We start from the raw sequence: 22,135 nt of genomic DNA, 5'->3' as shown, positions 1-22,135 counted from the left end.
TTGTTTTCCCAAATAAGTGGAAATTTAATGTGGCCAATTTACCTACCCTGCACATCTTTTGGGTTGTGGGGGTGAGACCCATGCAAACACAGGGTGAACGTGCAAACTCAACACGGCCAATGACCTGCGGCTGGGATGGAACCCGGTTCCAGGGCACCATGAGGCCGCAGTGCTAACCACAGGTTTGTGACTTTTCATCAGAATTAATGAAAGTTGTCAGAATCGATGCCAGTTCGGAAGGAAGATCACAGATCTGAAACAATTAATTGTGTTTCTCACTATCGATGCTGCCTGATATGCTGAGTATTTCCTGCATTTTGTATTTTTATTTCAGATTTCCAGCATCTGCAGTATTTAGCTTTTTAAAAAATCTTATACTCTTAATTGCTATAAGTATTTCAAACCTAGCTTCAATGCCATCACAAAATAAAGGGTATTCATAGAATCATCGAATTTACAGTGCAGAAGGAGGCCATTCGGCCCATCGTGTCTGCACCGGCCCTTGGAAAGAGCCCCCTACCCAAGGCCGTGCCTCCACTCCATCCCCGTAACCCAGTAACACCACCCATCCTTTTGGACACTAAGTGGCAATTTATCATGGCCAATCCACCTAACCGGCACATCTTTGGACAGTGGCAGGGTTTCTAAAAGTATTTTGGCTTGAAAGTTCTATTCAGTGCTGGCAACTCGAGTGGAATCACGACTTCTTGGCATCATGATAGATAGATGATTTAAAGTGCAACCACCAAAAACACTTCTTAAATGGAAAGAGAGAAATTGCTACCAGTTTTTCCAAGCAGTGATGTTTGATAAAACAATATCCATGCACAATAAAATGATATAATCTGACTATGTTTTAGCTGGGGGGAATTTAAAATCTTTTAATCAAAAATGGAATCTGAAATGTTTTACTCATCCATTGAGTTCACCGTCTACATAACTCCATAGTAGGCAGAGATAACGGTGTTGTCACACTTGTACATCTGTAAGTCCCAAATTACAATTCAAATGGAAATCTTAAGAGACTCTGTAGAATGGACGATGAAGGATTAGAATCAACAGTCAATAGGGAAATATAATGCTGGCAAACCATATTAAGGAAGGTGGGTCCTTCTGCAAATATCGGGGTAGAAGTTTCCCTAGAAACAATTTCCCTAGAAACAACTACAATGCTCTCACTCTACACTATTGACTGACAACTTTCATAAATACGTATTGATTGATTATTCATTTTTTCATTTTTCTCTCTTTCTCTCTTACTCTCTGGAAGGTACTTACTGACTTGTACTGGGTACAATTCGATGACACCAGCTGCCCAAGTCTCCATTCTCATTTTAATCAGGACCAGTGAATATTAATGGTTTATTCATTCATGGGGGAGAAACACCGCTAAATCCAACCCTATACATCCGCATATATGCATTTACCAGTGAAGGGGGGGTGGGGTGCAGGTGGATCATGATTAAAGGAACCAGTCAAGCAAATGGAAAGTAAAATTAGAGAGGATGTAAAGCAGATAGTCAATCTGATCCTGAGAAATTCCCAAGGGTGGGTTAAGTTAAAATTACCATCATAAATTGTAATTTTTTTTTTTTGCTGATAAGCCTGCTTTCAAATCAGCGAGGCATCAGTATTCATTGTGCAGGACTTCTTTATAAACCTTTGAGTTTAAATTCAGCAGAAAATGGACGATAGCATATCAGCTGCCCATTTTGCATTCAGAACTATTTTCTCCCACAATTAAGAACATAAGAACATAAGAACTAGGAGCAGGAGTAGGCCATCTGGCCCCTCGAGCCTGCTCCACCATTCAATGAGATCATGGCTGATCTTTTGTGGACTCAGCTCCACTTTCCGGCCCGAACACCATGACCCTTAATCGCTTTATTCTTCAAAAAACTATCTATCTTTATCTTAAAAACATTTAATGAAGGAGCCTCTACTGCTTCACTGGGCAAGGAATTCCATAGATTCACAACCCTTTGGGTGAAGAAGTTCCTCCTAAACTCAGTCCTAAATCTACTTCCCCTTATTTTGAGGCTATGCCTCAAATTTAGTTATGAAACAGGTCACATATAGGTCACATTTAGTTATGTAAATGTGGTCACACCCAAGGTGCAGGCAGAGAAATGGGTGACCACCAGAAAGGGCAGGCAGTCAGTGCAGGAATCCCCTGTGGTTGTCCCCCTCTCGAACAGATATACCCCTTTGGATACTGTCGGGGGGGATAGCCTATCAGGGGAAAACAGCAGCAGCCAGAGCAGTGGCACCACGGCTGGCTCTGATGTTCAGAAGGGAGGGTCAAAGCGCAGAAGAGTAATAGTAATAGGGGACTCTATAGTCAGGGGCACAGATAGGCGCTTCTGTGGACGTGAAAGAGACTCCAGGATGGTATGTTGCCTCCCTGGTGCCAGGGTCCAGGATGTCTCCGAACGGGTAGAGGGAATCCTGAAGGGGGAGGGCAAACAGGCAGAGGTCGTTGTACATATTGGTACTAACGACATAGGCAGGAAGGGGCATGAGGTCCTGCAGCAGGAGTTCAGGGAGCTAGGCAGAAAGTTAAAGGACAGGACCTCGAGGGTTGTAATCTCGGGATTACTCCCTGTGCCACGTGCCAGTGAGGCTAGAAATAGGAAGATAGAGCAGACAAACACGTGGCTAAACAGCTGGTGTAGGAGGGAGGGTTTCCGTTTTCTGGACCACTGGGAGCTCTTCCGGGGCAGGTGTGACCTGTATAAGATGGACGGGTTGCATCTAAACCGGAGAGGCATAAATATCCTGGCCGCGAGGTTTGCTAGTGTCACACGGGAGGGTTTAAACTAGTATGGCAGGGGGGTGGGTACGGGAGCAATAGGTCAGAAGGTGAGAGCATTGAGGGAGAACTAGGGAATAGGGACAGTGTGGCTCTGAGGCAGAGCAGACGGGGAAAAGTTGCTGAACACAGCGGGTCTGGTGGCCTGAAGTGCCTATGTTTTAATGCAAGGAGCATTACGGGTAAGGCAGATGAACTTAGAGCTTGGATTACTACTTGGAACTATGATGTTATTGCCATTACAGAGACCTGGTTGAGGGAAGGGCAGGATTGGCAGCTAAACGTTCCAGGATTTAGATGTTTCAGGCGGGATAGAGGGGGATGTAAAAGGGGAGGCGGAGTTGCGCTACTTGTTCGGGAGAATATCACAGCTATACTGCGAGAGGACACCTCAGAGGGCAGTGAGGCTATATGGGTAGAGATCAGGAATAAGAAGGGTGCAGTCACAATGTTGGGGGTATACTACAGGCCTCCCAACAGCCAGCGGGAGATAGAGGAGCAGATAGGTAGACAGATTTTGGAAAAGAGTAAAAACAACAGGGTTGTGGTGATGGGAGACTTCAACTTCCCCAATATTGACTGGGACTCACTTAGTGCCAGGGGCTTAGACGGGGCGGAGTTTGTAAGGAGCATCCAGGAGGGCTTCTTAAAACAATATGTAGACAGTCCAACTAGGGAAGGGGCGGTACTGGACCTGGTATTGGGGAATGAGCCCGGCCAGGTGGTAGATGTTTCAGTAGGGGAGCATTTCGGTAACAGTGACCACAATTCAGTAAGTTTTAAAGTACTGGTGGACAAGGATAAGAGTGGTCCGAGGATGAATGTGCTAAATTGGGGGAAGGCTAATTATGACAATATTAGGTGGGAACTGAAGAACATAGATTGGGGGCGGATGTTTGAGGGCAAATCAACATCTGACATGTGGGAGGCTTTCAAGTGTCAGTTGAAGGGAATACAGGACAGGCATGTTCCTGTGAGGAAGAAAGATAAATACGGCAATTTTCGGGAACCTTGGATGACGAGTGATATTGTAGGCCTCGTCAAAAAGAAAAAGGAGGCATTTGTCAGGGCTAAAAGGCTGGGAACAGACGAAGCCTGTGTGGCATATAAGGAAAGTAGGAAGGAACTTAAGCAAGGAGTCAGGAGGGCTAGAAGGGGTCATGAAAAGTCATTGGCAAATAGGGTTAAGGAAAATCCCAAGGCTTTTTACACATACATAAAAAGCAAGAGGGTAGCCAGGGAAAGGGTTGGCCCACTGAAGGATAGGCAAGGGAATCTATGTGTGGAGCCAGAGGAAATGGGCGAGGTACTAAATGAATACTTTGCATCAGTATTCACCAAAGAGAAGGAATTGGTAGATGTTGAGTCTGGAGAAGGGGGTGTAGATAGCCTGGGTCACATTGTGATCCAAAAAGACGAGGTGTTGGGTGTCTTAAAAAATATTAAGGTAGATAAGTCCCCAGGGCCTGATGGGATCTACCCCAGAATACTGAAGGAGGCTGGAGAGGAAATTGCTGAGGCCTTGACAGAAATCTTTGGATCCTCGCTGTCTTCAGGGGATGTCCCGGAGGACTGGAGAATAGCCAATGTTGTTCCTCTGTTTAAGAAGGGTAGCAAGGATAATCCCGGGAACTACAGGCCGGTGAGCCTTACTTCAGTGGTAGGGAAATTACTGGAGAGAATTCTTCGAGACAGGATCTACTCCCATTTGGAAGCAAATGGACGTATTAGTGAGAGGCAGCACGGTTTTGTGAAGGGGAGGTCGTGTCTCACTAACTTGATAGAGTTTTTCGAGGAGGTCACTAAGATGATTGATGCAGGTAGGGCAGTGGATGTTGTCTACATGGACTTCAGTAAGGCCTTTGACAAGGTCCCTCATGGTAGACTAGTACAAAAGGTGAAGTCACACGGGATCAGGGGTGAGCTGGCAAGGTGGATTCAGAACTGGCTAGGCCATAGAAGGCAGAGGGTAGCAATGGAGGGATGCTTTTCTAATTGGAGGGCTGTGACCAGTGGTGTTCCACAGGGATCAGTGCTGGGACCTTTGCTGTTTGTAGTATATATAAATGATTTGGAGGAAAATGTAACTGGTCTGATTAGTAAGTTTGCAGACGACACAAAGGTTGGTGGAATTGCGGATAGCGATGAGGACTGTCTGAGGATACAGCAGGATTTAGATTGTCTGGAGACTTGGGCGGAGAGATGGCAGATGGAGTTTAATCCGGACAAATGTGAGGTAATGCATTTTGGAAGGGCTAATGCAGGTAGGGAATATACAGTAAATGGTAGAACCCTCAAGAGTATTGAAAGTCAAAGAGATCTAGGAGTACAGGTCCACAGGTCATTGAAAGGGGCAACACAGGTGGAGAAGGTAGTCAAGAAGGCATACGGCATGCTTGCCTTCATTGGACGGGGCATTGAGTATAAGAATTGGCAAGTCATGTTGCAGCTGTATAGGACCTTAGTTAGGCCACACTTGGAGTATAGTGTTCAATTCTGGTCGCCACACTACCAGAAGGATGTGGAGGCTTTAGAGAGGGTGCAGAAGAGATTTACCAGAATGTTGCCTGGTATGGAGGGCATAAGCTATGAGGAGCGATTGAATAAACTCGGTTTGTTCTCTCTGGAACGAAGGAGGTTGAGGGGCGACCTGATAGAGGTCTACAAAATTATGAGGGGCATAGACAGAGTGGATAGTCAGAGGCTTTTCCCCAGGGTAGAGGGGTCAATTACTAGGGGGCATAGGTTTAAGGTGAGAGGGGCAAGGTTTAGAGTAGATGTACGAGGCAAGTTTTTTACGCAGAGGGTAGTGGGTGCCTGGAACTCGCTACCGGAGGAGGTAGTGGAAGCAGGGACGATAGGGACATTTAAGGGGCATCTTGACAAATATATGAATAGGATGGGAATAGAAGGATACGGACCCAGGAAGTGTAGAAGATTGTAGTTTAGTCGGGCAGTATGGTCGGCGCGGGCTTGGAGGGCCGAAGGGCCTGTTCCTGTGCTGTACATTTCTTTGTTCTTTTTGTTTGCCCCCTAGTTCTGCTTTCACCCGCCAGTGGAAACAACCTGCCCGCATCTATCCTATCTATTCCCTTCATAATCTTATATGTTTCTATAAGATCCCCCCTCATCCTTCTAAATTCCAACGAGTACAGTCCCAGTCTACTCAACCTCTCCTCGTAATCCAACCCCTTCAGCTCTGGGATTAACCTAGTGAATCTCCTCTGCACACCCTCCAATGCCAGTACATCCTTTCTCAAGTGAGGAGAGCAAAACTGAACACAATACTCCAGGTGTGGCCTCACTAACACATAGAACATAGAACGATACAGCGCAGTACAGTCCCTTCGGCCCACGATGTTGCACCGAAACAAAAGCCATCTAACCTACACTATGCCATTATCATCCATAACAACACCTTATACAATTGCAGCAGAACCTCCCTAGTCTTAAACTCCATCCCTCTAGCAATGAAGGACAAAATTCCATTTGCCTTCTTAATCACACTGTTGCACCTGAAAACCAACTTTTTGCGACTCATGCACTAGCACACCCAGGTCTCTCTGCACAGCAGCATGTTTTAATATTTTATCATTTAAATAATAATCCCTTTTGCTGTTATTCCTACCAAAATGGATAACCTCACATTTGTCAACATTGTATTCCATCTGCCAGACCCTAGCCCATTCACTTAGCCTATCCAAATCCCTCTGCAGACTTCCAGTATCCTCTGCACTTTTTGCTTTACCACTTATCTTAGTGTTGTCTGCAAACTTGGACACATTGCCCTTGGTCCCCAACTCCAAATCATCTATGTAAATTGTGAACAGTTGTGGGCCCAACACTGATCCCTGAGGGACACCACTAGCTACTGATTGCCAACCAGAGAAACACCCATTAATCCCCACTCTTTGCTTTCTATTAATTAACCAATCCTCTATCCATGCTACTACTTTCCCCTTAATGCCATGCATCTTTATCTTATGCAACAACCTTTTGTGTGGCACCTTGTCAAAGGCTTTCTGGAAATCTAGATATACCACATCCATTGGCTCCCCGTTATCTACCGCACTGTTAATGTCCTCACAAAATTCCACTAAATTAGTTAGGCACGACCTACCCTTTATGAACCCATGCTGCGTCTGTCCAATGGGACAATTTCCATCCAGATGCCTCGCTATTTCTTCCTTGATGATAGATTCCAGCACCTTCCCTACTACCGAAGTTAAGCTCGCTGGCCTATAATTACCCGCTTTCTGCCTACCTCCTTTTTTAAACAGTGGTGTCACGTTTGCTATTTTCCAATCTGCCGGGCCACCCCAGAGTCTAGTGAATTTTGGTAAATTATCACTAGTGCATTTGCAATTTCCCTAGCCATCTCTTTTAGCACTCTGGGATGCATTCCATCAGGTCCAGGAGACTTGTCTACCTTTAGCCCCATTAGCTTGCCCATTACTACCTCCTTAGTGATAACAATCCTCTCAAGGTCCTCACCTGTCATAGCCTCATTTCCATCAGTCACTGGCAGGTCTTCCACTGTGAAAACCGACCCAAAAAACCTGTTCAGTTCCTCAGCCATTTCCTCATCTCCCATTATTAAATCTCCCTTCTCATCCTCTAAAGGACCAATATTTACCTTAGCCACTCTTTTTTGTTTTATGTATTTGTAGAAACTTTTACTATCTGTTTTTATATTCTGAGCAAGTTTCCTCTCATAATCTATCTTGCTCTTCTTTATAGCTTTTTTAGTAGCTTTCTGTTGCCCCCTAAAAATTTCCCAGTCCTCTAGTCTCCCACTGATCTTTGCTACTTTGTATGTTTTTTCCTTCAATTTGATACTCTCCCTTATTTCCTTAGATATCCACTGTCGATTTTCCCTCTTTTTACCGTCCTTCCTTTTTGTTGGTATAAACCTTTGCTGAGCACTGTGAAAAATCACTTGGAAAGTTCTCCACTGTTCCTCAACTGTTTCACTATAAAGTCTTTGCTCCCAGTCTACCTTAGCTAGTTCTTCTCTCATCCCATTGTAATCTCCTTTGTTTAAGCACAAAACACTAGTGCTTGATTTTACCTTCTCACCCTCCATCTATATTTTAAATTCCACCATATTGTGATCGCTCCTTCCGAGAGGATCCCTAACTATGAGATCCTGAATCAATCCTGTCTCATTACACAGGACCAGATCTAGGACCGCTTGTTCCCTCGTAGGTTCCATTACATACTGTTCTAGGAAACTATCGCGGATACATTCTATAAACAAGTCAAATTTATACCCCCTTTTGTGTCGAACTAATGGATTTTGATAGTCCACGTAAATTATCTTCATCTAATTACTTTATCCACTGCTACCTCCCCAAGTTTCAGCAGATTAGTGCTGTATTAATAATTTCTTCTAAATCCAGGTTCACTTTTCCTGCTTAGAGCTAGGCACTCATAGTTATATTATAATATACCAAAGTATTTCCTTCACTAAAATGAAGATTAACTGATTTATCATTTCCTGGTCCAGGTCTCTTTTCTTTCAATTGAGTAAATGCACCATGTGGTGAGATGCTGAGGTATAATTGTATCGTTCATTGTCGAAAAGATGTGCCACGGAGATTGTCTGTTTGGAAATTCCCACAATCAATCCTGGATCTATGCTGAGTTAACCATTCTTGTAGTGGTAGTGAGGGTGCTATAACTGGGTTAATACCTCATGACCCAAGGACAGATGAAACAACAAGGTTATCTGCTCCTAATCCTATCCAACAATCCCTGCTCTAAATGTAACCGTTTGCATATTAGCGGAAGCTAAGATTGGGTAAGGCCTACCAGCTTCATGGTTAAACAACCTGCTGACTCGCCACACATGTTCATCTACGGAAATGGTAATTTTGGGTGGAATACTACCTCGGGAACTGTATCCCAGGGTGAATGGCTAATTTCAGGAAAGGAAATGAGAGAAAATAGGAAGGAAAAAGTGAAACAATTATAAGAATCCTATCCCTAATCTGGAGGAACAATTGCATGTATGAGAATACACCAGACACATTTGTAAATCTTTACAGCTCTTTGAGGTGAAGACGTCCCAGTATCCAGTTACCCTGGCAACTGACAATTGCTCCACAGGAACATTTTCTGTATGTGAGTTGGATAAAAAAGAGAAAAACAGACATTTTTTATGTTATGTAAATAAATGACTAAAAACAAGATCTAATTGTTAATGCAGTCGGTGGTATTCTGTGTATTTTACTCTCTTAATCTGTCCTGCCTCTTCCACAAGGAAGATTAGGCTCATTGACTTTCCAGTATGAATTTGGGCACTTCTAATGGATGTTCAACATTATGTTTCAGCATCAGGTGTCTTCCTGTTCTTTCTTTCTTCTCTCCCCGTTCATTAAGCATTGGAATCAAACATTTTTTTTTTAATGGTATTTATCGCTGCAACTGATTTCATTGAGTTGGTCACATTATACAAAATAGGCTCAGATTTGAAATAATAATGTCTTTAAATTATTGTTCTACAGCCTATATATTTAGCATTACAACATTTAATGTTGTGAACAAATGAAATATAAATTACAGTATATTCCAAGGAGAGTGAATATCTTGAACATTATCGATAAAAAGTGAACAGGCTAGTCCATCAGGCCCAATTCTTAAAAATTGAACTTTTAATCTTCAACCAACCTTTCTGCAACAGGATTTATTGATACTAAAAAGATCCTGTTCTTTGCTACACCTAAATGTAGGATTTTATGTAGCTCTCCCTACCGATTTAAATGATCACACGATAATCATGTTTGAGATAAGCCATTCAGTCCATAGAAATTCCAGACAGCTTCCTTTTATTGTGTTTAATTACTTATTAAATGATTCCAGGATGGGAGGCACGCTGGTGCAGGGGTTGGCACTGCTGCATCATGGCGTCAAGGACCCGGGTTCGATCCCGGCCCTGGATCACTGTCCATGTGGAGTTTGCACATTCTCCCCATGTCTACGTGGGTCTCACCCCCACAACCCAAAAAGATGTGCAGGGAAGATGGATTGGCCATGCTACATTACCCCTTAATTGGAAAATAATATTGAGTACTCTAAATTTGAAATCTTGAATCTTCTCCTCCATTGTGCTGCCTGAAAGTTCATGCTAAGTGTTGATCCCATTTTGTGCAGAACTTCTGAATAACACTCCTAAAATTATCTTCCATTCACCTCCTTCCTTCTCACGCATTTTTCCATGACAGTGCCGGAGGTGTAACGGCTGTCCTTTTACCTTCTCCCTTCTCACCGTCTGGGTCCTCAAACAATTGCAGGTGAAACAAATATTTACTTGTACTTCTTTTAATTCAGTATATTGTACTTGCTGCTCCCAATATGGTCTCCTCTCCATTGGGGAGACCTGATGCTGTCTGGGTGAGCACTTTGCAGAACGTCTCCATTCTGTCTGCAAGCACGACCTTGAGCTTCCAGTGGGCTGTCGTTTTAATTTGTCACCTTGCTCTCATTCTGACCTCTCTGTTCTCCGCTTTCTATAGTGCACCATTAAAGCTCAGTGCAAGATCAAGGAACGACTCGGCACTTTACAGCTTTCTGGACCTCACCACTGAGTTCAACAATTTTAGATAATTTCTGCTTTGACTTTGCTTCCTTTATCTTTGTTGTTTGTATTTTTCTCTCTTCTTTCTCTCTTTCCTTTTGATTGACAGTTGTCCAGAATCCTGCCTTTCACACCTCCTCCAGGCACATCTTTTGTTTTGTTACTTGTCCCATTACCACTCTCGTTGGCCTTGCACCATGGACCCTTTTATTATTTATTCTCTCTAACACAAACATTCCTTTTGTTCTTTTTCCACTCTCTCCCCTTTCACTTGCTCAAAGCCTATTACATTTTTAACTTTTCTCAGGTCTGATGAAAAGTCACAGACATAAAAGATTAATTTTCTTTCCTTTCCACAAATACTGCCAGACCTGCTGAGTATTTCTCGCATTTTCTGTTTTTATTTCAGATTTCTACACCTGGTTTGCTTTGGTGCTGAAGTTGCCTTTTACTAATTTTATTCCATGTCTCCTTATACTACACCCCCAAGTTAATTTAAAATATTATTGCTGAGTTGTTTTTATTCCACTTCTTTAACTATCTTATATACCTCAATCTGATCACCTTCCTTGATGTCCTTTTTCCAGGATGAAAAGCCCAAAAGTGTCTGCAATTCAGATACCTGGCATTAGGGCGCAGTGTCCTCTTGAAGGTCACTGATTCAAGTGCTCCCATTCCTGGCAACCAGACCTGTTTGGAATAATCAAGGGTTGACCTGACCACAGCGTGATAGCAATTGCTTGTATTCATGATCCAAGAATTCCTTCCTCCATGTTAACAGGGTAATGCCACCATATCGCTTACTTCATTTCTATCATGCCACTTTGCATACAGTCCTTAACCGATTGTTTCAGGAAACAACAATACCTACAAGAGGTAGTAAGCCTTTAAAGGAGACATCTGCAATTTTACAGACTTCACCTGGATGGCCAAAGTGCTCATATGGTAGCACTCTGCCCTGGACATGAGAGATGACCGTCAGCAGCATATTTTCAGTACCACATTGGTGAAGCACCACACAGCCACATGCTCCCCACTCCAATTCTTTCTGTTTAATCCCAAGCTGGTAATTTGCACCCATATTTAGCTTGTATCTTCCTTTCCCACAGATCTACAACAGGTAGCATTGGAAGACTAAGAAGACAAATGTATGATTTCAATTATATTGATGAGGAAATTAAATGGCTGATCATGAAGAGGGAGATTAATTTGGCCTCCATTCCATCCATAATATCTTGCAGGTATTTTTCACCCCATGTGTCTTTCGTGAAGCTGCATAAAATCGCAGGATGTTCCAGAAACACCACAGCTGGATGCAGACTCTGATGTCAGCTTCTTAGGATGTGCAGCACTGACAACTGTGATTCCAGAGTCTACAATCTTACTTTTGTGACGAGGGATGGCAGATGACTGCCATTTTAGGTTCTTGGGTTGGCATTGACATGAGCTTCCCAAATGTCACATTACTATTGCACTCTACTCTCACACTGAGCAGCAGCTCTCAGATTGACAGTATGTCTGCTATCCTGCCACTTGTTCCGTTGGTGCTATTACCACACTAGGGAACTGTCTGCCCAAGTCAGATGCTGCAGTCTGCTTTCAAGGCCGAATGCTGCTCAAGATCACCCACCATGGTCTCCTTGGGGTCCTCAACACTAGCTATGATGTAGCCAGTCGGTGCACTAGGAGAGACAAACAATCACATGAGAAAGCTTGTAGGTGGAGGGAACTAATTGAAAGAGAATTGCAAAAGAACCAAAAGCAACATGAGGGAAATCTTTTTTTTTAATGCAGTGACTGGTTAGGATCAGGAATACACTGCCTAATAGTGCAGATTTAATTGTGGCTTTCAAAAGAAAATTGGATATTTATCTGAAGAATACAGATCTTCAGAGCAATGGAATAAAGCACAGGAGTTGGACAAGCAGAGTTGCTCTTGCAGAGAACTGGGCAGGCACAACAGGCTTATTTCATAGAATGTACAGTGCAGTAGGAGGCCATTCAGCCTATTGAGTCTGCACCGGCTCTTGGAAAGAGCACACTACCCAACCCCACACCTCCACCTAATTCCTGTAACCCAGTAACCCCACCCCACCTTTTTGGACACTAAGGGCAATTTATCATGGCCAATCCACCTAACCGGCACATCTTTGGACTGTGGGAGGAAACAGGAGCACCCAGAGGAACCCCACGCAGACACGGGGAGAACGTGCGGACAGTGAATCGAAACTTGGATCCTGGGGCTGTGAAGCAACTGTGCTAGCCACTATCCTACCGTGCTGTTTAATGGTCTTCTGTATTGGAACCATCTGTGACTGAGTATTTTTGGTCAACCTTGCAATTATTTATGCATTTATGTTATGCGTGTTGTTGTTAGGTTCTTTAGCGGTGATTGGAAAATTAAAATGTCCATTCATTAGGGGCTGGTTTAGCACAGGGCTAAATCGCTGGCTTTGAAAGCAGACCAAGCCAGGCCAGCAGCACAGGTTCAATTCCTGTACCAGCCTCCCTGAACAGGCACCAGAATGTGGCGACTAGGGGCTTTTCACAGTAACTTCATTTGAAGCCTACTTATGACAATAAGTGATTTTCATTCTTTCTTTTTTCATTTCATTCAAACCAATTTGATAAATAGCTTTCAGTCATTTGATTATTTCACCTTGTGTTTGCTTCTGAATGTTCACAGGTAGGTTCTTAGTGAATGTAATTTTTTTAGGAACAATTGTGGCGCTTTTCTTTTACAAATAATTGGTTAGGATTTGTTTTTAGAGCTAAATGTTGCTTTTTGTCCAAACACCCTCTGCTGGACAGTAAAAGGGAATATTTTCTGCTTCAGTGATGTCAGGAAACACTCATCAGACACACTATGCAGTGCTCCCTGTTGCCCTCTCCACTGTTTCATGCTTCCGCAGGTTGTAAAACGTATCTGTAATTGTACTGATATCCAGTTTCATACTTTTCACAGTAGTTAATGAATGACTAACTAACATTCTGAAATAATGGCACAGGGTGGCATGGTGGCTTTGTGGTTAGCACTGCTGCCTCACGGTGCAGAGAGCCCAGGTTCGATCCTGGCCCCGAGTCACTGGCCGTGTGGAGTTTGTACATTCTCTGCATGCCTGCGTGGGTCTCACCCCCACAACCAAAAGATGTGCATGGTAGGTGTATTGGCCACGCTAAATTGCCCCTTAATTGGAAAAAAAGATTGAGCTATGCATGGAGGAAACCCCAAGGCCGACTAATGACCGTGTATTGGTTGTAAATCTCAATTTTCAGAGAGTGAAATGACTGTCTTCATTGGCACCTTGTTAAATAAACTTGTTGGCTTTTTGGGGGCAAAAGGCTCACTTTATTCGGGAACAGAGTCAGGTTGGATAAGGTTGCTGGCTGCATCAGCTCCGACACAAAAATATCAAAGTCTGAAAAACCACAGAAATGCGAATGTTGGCTGCCTTAATATGGTTAGCACGGACTATATTTAATTGAAAGCTTAAGGCACTGTAAAATTAAGTGGTAGAAAGCTCAGTGCTGGACATAGGCAACTTAACTGAGGGAAATCTCGAAATGAAAGGTGAAGTTATTGGAAGGTTTTCTTGTGGTATTTGCATTGAAGCTGCTGTGACAGCAAATAAAATATTGTTTCAATTTTGCTGAACTCAGCCTGTGCTAATGCCCATTTATGTTGCTTGTCCAAAAAAAAGACCAGGACCACCAGCAGAGAGAGACCTGCCATGAAGAGTGCCGTAACGGCCTTTAAACAAATGATGATTCTACCATTCTCATTGAGGTAGTGGAAGGCACTGCTGGAGACCTGATGTTAAACATTTAAGGAACAAACTCGTGATTATAGAACCATTAACGTCAATGTTTTTATAGTCTCTTGTTTTACACTCAGAACAACATTTTTGAAGTTCTGTACATTCAAGGCCGATGGTGCATTGGGCAAGTGTGATTATACACTCATGAAAGAATCCCTTTGCTTTTCTTCATGGTTGATGGTGTAGAAGAAATTGAGCTGCAGAGGAAATCTAAAGGTTGCCTATTGGCGTAATACCCTCTGTCACCACTGGGTGCTGCATAGTACATACTGAAAATGCAGAAAAGTGCTGACTCATAGGTGACCAACAGTTTCAAAAAGGAGATGAAAAACAGAAAAGGCTGGAAAACACTCAAGAGTTCAGGCAGAATCTGTGGAGAGAGAAGCAGAGTTAATATTGTGGGTTGATGATCTTTCAAAAGAAGTACCCATTAGAGATTAACAGTTTTTAAGCAAGTGCAGAGGAGCAAGGAAGGAAAGAATGAAATGGAAGGTTTTAGGATCGAGGTCAAGAATGATGACATGGTTAGGTAGATGACAGCTGATCTAGGGCTGTAAAATGCCTAAAAGACAGAGGAGGAAGGTAGCAAGTAGGATCTAGTAAATTGAAGGTTCCCGGGACCAGTCACGAGGCAGAGAAAAATTTTGTTTTTTTTTAATTTAAAGTATCCAATTCTATTTTTTTCCCAATAAGGGGCAATTTAGCTTGCTTGTACCATTTGTTTTTTGTAGAAATGTGTTGTGAACTGTTTTAATAATCAGAGTATCCACCCCTCCTCCCCGTACGTTGGTCCTGAGGGGAAGGTACCCTGTTTCTCCAACACAAAATTAGTGTTTGTATCGTTTGGCCTTGTATATATTTTTTACTGTTTTAATAAAAAGATATGGCAATCCACCTAGCCTGCACATCTTTGGGTTGTGGGGGTGAGACCCACACAGGCACGGGGAGACTATGCAAACAAAACACGGACAGTGACCCGGGATTGAACCCTGATCCTCGGCGCCGTGAGGCAGCAGTGCTAACCACTGTGCCACTGTGTTGCCCCATGAGGCAGAGAAAGATGCATAAGATCCTAAAGATTCAGACTGCTTTGCCAGTTGTGTACCAATAAGAGATCCCTTCCCCAAGCCCGACCCAATACCTCCTCCACTCCCAGTGGCTCTAATGGCGTCTAATGGTACCGGCCTTCATTACCAGCATCTGCTTTCCAGGAAAATGGGAGAAGTGGTTTGAATCTAAAGTTGGGAAGCACTGCAGCAGAGTGGTTAGCACTGCTGCCTCACTGCGCTGAGGAGCCGGTTTGCTCCCGGCCCCAGGTCAATGGCCGCGTGGAGTTTGTACATTCTTCCCGTGTTGCGTGTCCAACCCCCCAAAACCCTAAAGATGTGCACAGTAGGTGGATTGGCCATGCTAAATTGCCCCTTAATTGGAAAAAAAAAAGAATTGGGTACTCTAATTTATAAAAATAAATAAACAAAAATTGAATCTAATGTTACTGGGCTGGATTCTCCGCACCACGAAGCCGAAATTGCGGCCGGAGCTGGGGCGGAGAATCCAGTTTCACGCCATAATCTCCAGACACCGAAAATCCTCTGCCCCCGACCAGCCGAGTTCCCGACGGCATGGAACTAACCTGCAATTGCCGGTCGGGATGCTCGCTTGGCGACTGTGGACTCAGTCCACGGCCACCCTGGTAGGGGTGGGCGGATCGGAGACCAGGGGGGGGCCTTAGATGCGGCCAAGGAATTAATGTGCGGGGTTTGGGGGTTGGGCACGCGGCCGATCAGGGGGTCTCTTTCCTTGGTCTGGCTCCGCGGTCTGAGCCCGCCATGGAGCACAGCCGCTGGAGGCCGCCGCCATGCGCATGCGCGGTTTTGACCCGGAAGTGCGGGGGCCCGGATCTGCAGCAAAAGCTGCGAGATTCACTCCGGGTCCCTGCAAGCCCCCTGCAGGGCTACGAATCTGTTTCACTTTTTTGCAGGAATTTCAGGAGTAAATCTCCACCGTTTTGACGCCGGCATGGGGACATCGTCTCAATAATGGAGAATCCAGCCCATTAAATCCGATAATAAGGCCGAGAAACTGAGGTGTGCCTTCCTATTAGGCATTTTCCCATGAATTAGTACTTCTCCATAACACACAGCCCTTGGACAAAGTCCTAAAGAAGCAAGGGTACAAAGTGTACCTGGGTGGGGTACTTTAATGTCCATCACTGAGAATACCACCACTGATTGAAGTGGTCAAGTCCTTAGAACATAATAAACATGATCAGGAGTAGACCATCCAGCCCCTCGAGCCTGCTCTGCCATTCAATATGTCTGCCTCAACTCCTCTTTCTTTCCGTTGCCCTATTCCTTCATTTTTGGAGAGAAAATTAATCTATCTATCCCTGCCTTGAATATGTTCAGTAATGGAGCATCCACAAATCCCAGGGGTTGAGATCTGCAAAGAATCATAACTGAGTGACAAAACTTCTCCTCCCCTCAGTTCAAAATTATCGATCCTTACTTTGAAACTGCTGAAGGACTTTGCTGCCAAGCTGGCCCTGGTCAAGTCGGAGAGAGAGCCAACATGATAGAGTAGCAACTTGACCTTGTCCTCAACAATGGGTTAACCTCGGCAATGGGTTAAGGGTAACAGCAATAGCCCTTTATCCTGTATGGTGCTCCACACTATGCAGGATAAAGCAATCCACTTGATTGGCAGCTCATCCAGTGACCTAAATATCCATTCTTTTCACTACCAGGCACTGGGATTGCTGTGTGTACTGTCAGCAGGAAGCACTGCAGCAACTTGGTGACAACACGTCCTCAGCGACATCTCCCAAACCTACGACCTTCACCACCTAGAAGCGCAGCGGGTTCATGGGAACAGCATCATCTCCAAGTTCCACTCCTAATCATATCGCATTCTAACTTGCTCATGGATTGCTGTTCCTTCTTCATTTCTCTCTGGAAATCATGACAATTTCTATCTAACAGCACGGTGGATGCATCTGTTCAACACAGACAGCAGAGGTTTGAGAAGAAGGCTAACCCCAGCTTCTCAGGGCAGCTCAGGGAGGGTGATAAATATCAACCTTGCCAGCATTACACATTCCCTGACAATTTCCCAAATACCATCATTAGTTATTTGTTCATTCTAGGCATTTAATGTAGCATGTGTCTCCAGCCTTGACTCATCTGCAATCTGAGTGCTCATCTCAGACTGAACCCAAATCTACAATATGTGCATGCTGCTTGACGAAACACTCAAATTCCTTCCCTACATTCAATTTTTTAACAAAGAGCTTTTTTCACCTCTGAAAGTTTGATCAGCTCACTTCTTATCACCCCTCCCCCGATGCTCTGAAAAGCTAATTTATGACTTTATCATCTTGACTTGAGCCTGGATTTCTAAATTGCTTTTCTTGCTGACCTCCCTACCCCCATTCTCACAAATTTACAATCATTTGGCAAACCCCAGCCTGTGGCCTCCCGTGCTGCAAGTCCTACATTCTCACCAGCTCTGTCCTCACCAAGTTTCATTGGCTCTCCAGTGCCCAATGAACTTTATCCTTACCTTGAAATTCCTTCATGACCTTGACCCATCCCGCGTTCTTGATAGCCTGATACCATCCAATTGAAACTTCTTGACCCTGAGAGTGTGAGAATGTGGAAATCACTATTGCAGGGAGCTCTTGAGGTATTTCAGGGGAAGCTTCATAAACATATGTAGAAGAAGGGAATTGAGGATTCTGCTGATGTACTTTGATGAAAATGATACAAGGAGGCTTTAGTGGAGCATAAACGCTGGCATGGACTTCTTGGGCCAAAGGGCCTGCTGCAATGCAATATGTTCTGGCCGGGATTCTCCAACCTCGTTTGCAATGGGTGGAAAAGCTGTTGGGGGTGGAAAATCCAACAGGAGTTACCAAATGGCTTTTACGCTGGTGGGATTTCCTGTCCATATTGTCCCCACATCCCCCCCCCCCCCCCCCCCCACCCCCTACTAATGTCATAACGGGGTTCCCACCACGAAAGGTCGGGAACCCAATGACCATACATTAACATCTCATTAGTGCCTTGGGTGTGTGTGGGATGAGTGGTGTGGGTGTGGGGGGTGGCTTTGTGTCCATGGAGGGGATCCATTTATTTATTTTTATTTTTTGTAGATTGGGCGCCCTTTAAAAAGAGAACCCGATTTCTTGAAGGCTGAAGTTGCTGATGGGGCAGGCTCATTCAGAACCCATTCTGTCCCTCGCGTCACATGGTAGGACTACCTCTAGGATTTTCTTTGAGCAAAATGTCAAAAAATATGGTGGGATAAAACAGCAGTGGAGCCAATGGGCAGCATACTGCTTTTTCCGCCTGATTTAACACTTAGTTGAAAAATAATGAAATTCCACCCTCTATGTAACTTAACATCTCCAAATGCATTCAGTACTTTTCAGATACTACCTTACTACTAATTTCTTCTGCCTTCCAATCAGTATCTGCTCTTCCAGTCACCATGCCCATGCCCTGTTGAGTTCCCTCCCTAAATATGAATTCAAACCCACTCCAAGACTTGAACAAATACAGCCCAAGGCTTTAGTGCTACATTTAGGGAGTACTGCATTGCTGAGGATGTCGTTCTTCAATTGCGATGCTAAATTAAGATCCCATTAGCCTCTTCATGTGGGTCAACTTGACTTGAATAACTCAGTGTCATAATCATAATAGCCTGGCAAACAATCCTTTTTTAACTAACATTATTGAAGCTTGTCATTTACTTCATTGCTGTATGTGAGATATTGTTACATAGAAGCATAAAAAATAGGAGCAGGAGGCGGCCATTCAGCCCTTTAAGCCTGCTCCACCATTCATTATAATCATTGCCGATATCCAACTCAATAGCCTAATCCTGCCTTCCCCTCATATCTTTTGATCCCCTTTGCCCCAAGTGATATATCTCATTGCTGCTTCAAAACACACAATGTGTTGGCCTCAACTACTTCCTGTGGTAATGAATTCCACAGGCTCACCACTGTCTGGGTTAAGAAATTTCTCCTCATCTTTGTCCTAAATGGTCTACCCCATATCCTCAGACTGTGACCCCCTGGGGCGGGATTCTCCGACCCTCCACCGGGTCGGAGAATCGCCGCGCGCTGGCGTGAATTCCGCCACCGCCGTGTCCCGAAGTCTCCGCCACCAGTGATTCGGCAGGGGCGGGAATCGCGCCGGTCGGCAGGCCCACCCCCGCTGATTCTCCGGCCCGCGATGGGCCGAAGTCCCGCTGCTGGACTGCCTGTCCCGCCAGCGTGGATTAAACCACCTTTTGAACGGCGGGACAAGGCGGCGCGGGCGGGCTCCGGGGTCCCGGGGGGGGTGGCGCGGGACGATCTGGCCCCGGGGGGGTGCCCCGACGGTGGCGGGGGGCCACTCTTTTTCTTCCGCCTTCGCCATGGCCTTCACTATGGCAGAGGCGGAAGAGACCCCCTCCTCTGCGCATGCGCGGGGATGATGTCAGCAGCTGCTGATGCTCCCGTGCATGTGCGGACCCGCGTCGCCCGGCGAAGACCTTTCGGCCCGGCTGGCATGGCGCCAAAGGCCTTTCCCGCCAAGGTGAGGGCTTGGCCCCTAAAGGTGCGGAGATGCCAGAGTGGTTCCTGCCACTCCATCACGCCCCCGGGACTCCCCGCCCTGCCGGGTAGGGGAGAATCCCGCCCCTGGTTCTGGACACCCCCATCATCGGGAACATCCATCTTGCATCTACCCTGCCTAGTTCTATTAGAATTTTATAGGTTTCTATGAGATCTTCCTTCACTCTTCTGAACCCTGAATACAATCCTAACCGATTCAATCTCTCCTCATATGTCCATCCTGCCATCTCAGGAATCAGTATGGTAAACCTTTGTTACATTCCCTCTAGAGCAAGAACATCCTTCCTCAAGACTGCACACAATATTCAAGGCCCTGTATAATTGCAGCAAGACATCCCTGCTCCTGTAGTTGAATCCTCTCATAATGAAGGCCAATATACCAGTTGTCTTCTTTACCTCCTGCTGTGTCTGCATGCTTACCACAGTGACTGGTGTACAAGGACACACAGGCCTCATTTCACATTCCCCTCTCTTAATTTATGGCCATTCAGATAATAGTCTGCCTTCCTGTTTTTGCTACCAAAGTGGATAACCTCACATTTATCCAGATTACACTGCATTTGCCATTCATTTGCCCACTCACTCAACTCGTTCAAATCAGACTGAAGGATCTCTGCATTCTCCACAAAGCTCACCCTCCCATCCAACTCTGTGTCATCTTTTCATCCCCTCCCCCTTCCTTCCTCCTCCCACTCCCCTCCCTCCCCTTCCTTCTCCCCTCCCTCTCCCCACCCCGCTAAAAAAGAGAAAAAAAACCTTTGTGTTATCTGCAAATTTGGAGATATTACATTTCGCTCCCTTATCCAAATCATTAATATATACTATGAATAGCTGGGGTCCCAGCACCGAAACCCTGCAGTACCCCAAGAGTCACTGTCTGCCATTTGGAAAAAGACCCATTAATTCCTACACTTTGTTTCCTGTTTGTCAATCAGTGTTCCATCCATCTCAGTACAGTACACCTAATCCCATGCGCTTTAATTTTACACGTTAATCTCTTATGTGGAACCTTGTCGAAAGCCTTCTGAAAGTCCAGATAGACCACAACCACTGGCTCCCACTCATCAACTCTACTAGTTACATATTCAAAAAATTCCAGTCGATTTGACAAGCATGATTTTCCCCTCATAAATCCATACTGACGAGTCTGCCTAAGTACTTTGCCATAAAATGATCAATAATGGGGATTCTAGAATTTTTCCCACTACCAACGTCAGAATTACTGGTCTATAATTCCTGTTTTCTCCCTACCCCCTGCCTTTAAAGCTACCCTACATACTGTAGGAACTGTTCCAGAGTCTATAGAATCTTTGAAGATGACCACCAAATTGGTCTGTGCAAATTGACTACCATTTCTGATGGTGCGAGTCACTCAACTTGACATCAAATCATTATGTGAAATACTTTTTTATGAGATAAGATAAAGCAATATGTGTAGGTCTACAAGTTTTCTTTGAAGCATCTCCTCTGTACCAGGTCCATGATTTCAAAAGCCTCTTCAGACAGGTGGAAAGTATATGGTGGTTTTCCCCTGGGGTAATCTTAGGATCACTACTCTTTGTAAAACATATTAATAACCTGAACTTGGGCACATAGAACATCATTACACTGTTTGCAGATGACATGAAACTTGGAAAGGTAACAAACACTGAAAGTCATAGGAGCAGACTTCAGGGGAATATAGACTGCTGAAATGGGCAGACAAGTGAAACTTACTCAGGTAAATTTTGGTTGGAAGAATAAGAAGAGTCACTACATACCAAATGCTACAAGTTTCAAAGGGAAGGAGGAACAGAGAGACATAGGGGAAAATGTGCACAAATATTGAAGGTGGTAGGATGAGCTGAGAAGGCTGTTAAAAACCCCACAATCCTTCCCTTTATTAACAGAGGCATGGAGCACAAAAGCAAGGACATTATGCTCGATCTTTATTAAAATAAAAATGGCTAGGCATCAGCCAGAGTTTTGCACTCATTTCTGGCCATCACACTTAGAGATGGTACCAAAATGATTTGCTGCCTCAAATGGTACTAGGAATAAGGAACATGGAGAGACTGAAGAACCTGTGGCTGTTCTCGTTTGAGCAGAGAAGGTTAAAAGGAGATTTGATAGGGCAGCACGGTGGCGCAGTGGGTTAGCCCTGCAGCCTCATGGCGCCGAGGTCCCAGGTTCGATCTCGGCTCTGGGTCACTGTCCGTGTGGAGTTTGCACATTCTCTCCGTGTTTGCGTGGGTTTCGCCCCCACAACCCAAAAGCTGTGCAGGGTAGGTGGATTGGCCACGCTAAATTGAACCTTAATTGGA

The 22,135-nt window shown here is 44.7% G+C and overlaps 1 protein-coding gene across 11 annotated transcripts in view; it reads right to left on the bottom strand.

Annotated features, from left to right (window-relative positions):
* The window catches only part of LOC140428441 (uncharacterized), a 49,942-nt gene that overhangs the window by 9,064 nt on the left and 18,743 nt on the right, over nt 1-22,135 (bottom strand). Inside the window, exon 5 of one of the 11 annotated variants that reach the window (XR_011948780.1) lies at nt 8,949-12,073. The exons of 8 other annotated variants lie outside the window; for them this stretch is intronic. The gene's annotated coding sequence lies outside the window, so the exon portion shown is untranslated. Of the gene's footprint in view, nt 1-8,948; nt 12,074-14,241; nt 14,580-20,594; nt 22,126-22,135 lie in introns of those variants that run through there. 2 more of the 11 variants (XR_011948779.1, XR_011948781.1) reach the window with 2 other exon arrangements.

The sequence above is a fragment of the Scyliorhinus torazame genome, chromosome 8 (assembly GCF_047496885.1).
Source record: "Scyliorhinus torazame isolate Kashiwa2021f chromosome 8, sScyTor2.1, whole genome shotgun sequence".
NCBI classification, from domain to species: Eukaryota; Metazoa; Chordata; class Chondrichthyes; order Carcharhiniformes; family Scyliorhinidae; genus Scyliorhinus; species Scyliorhinus torazame.
This window is presented reverse-complemented; position numbering and strand designations above follow the sequence as displayed.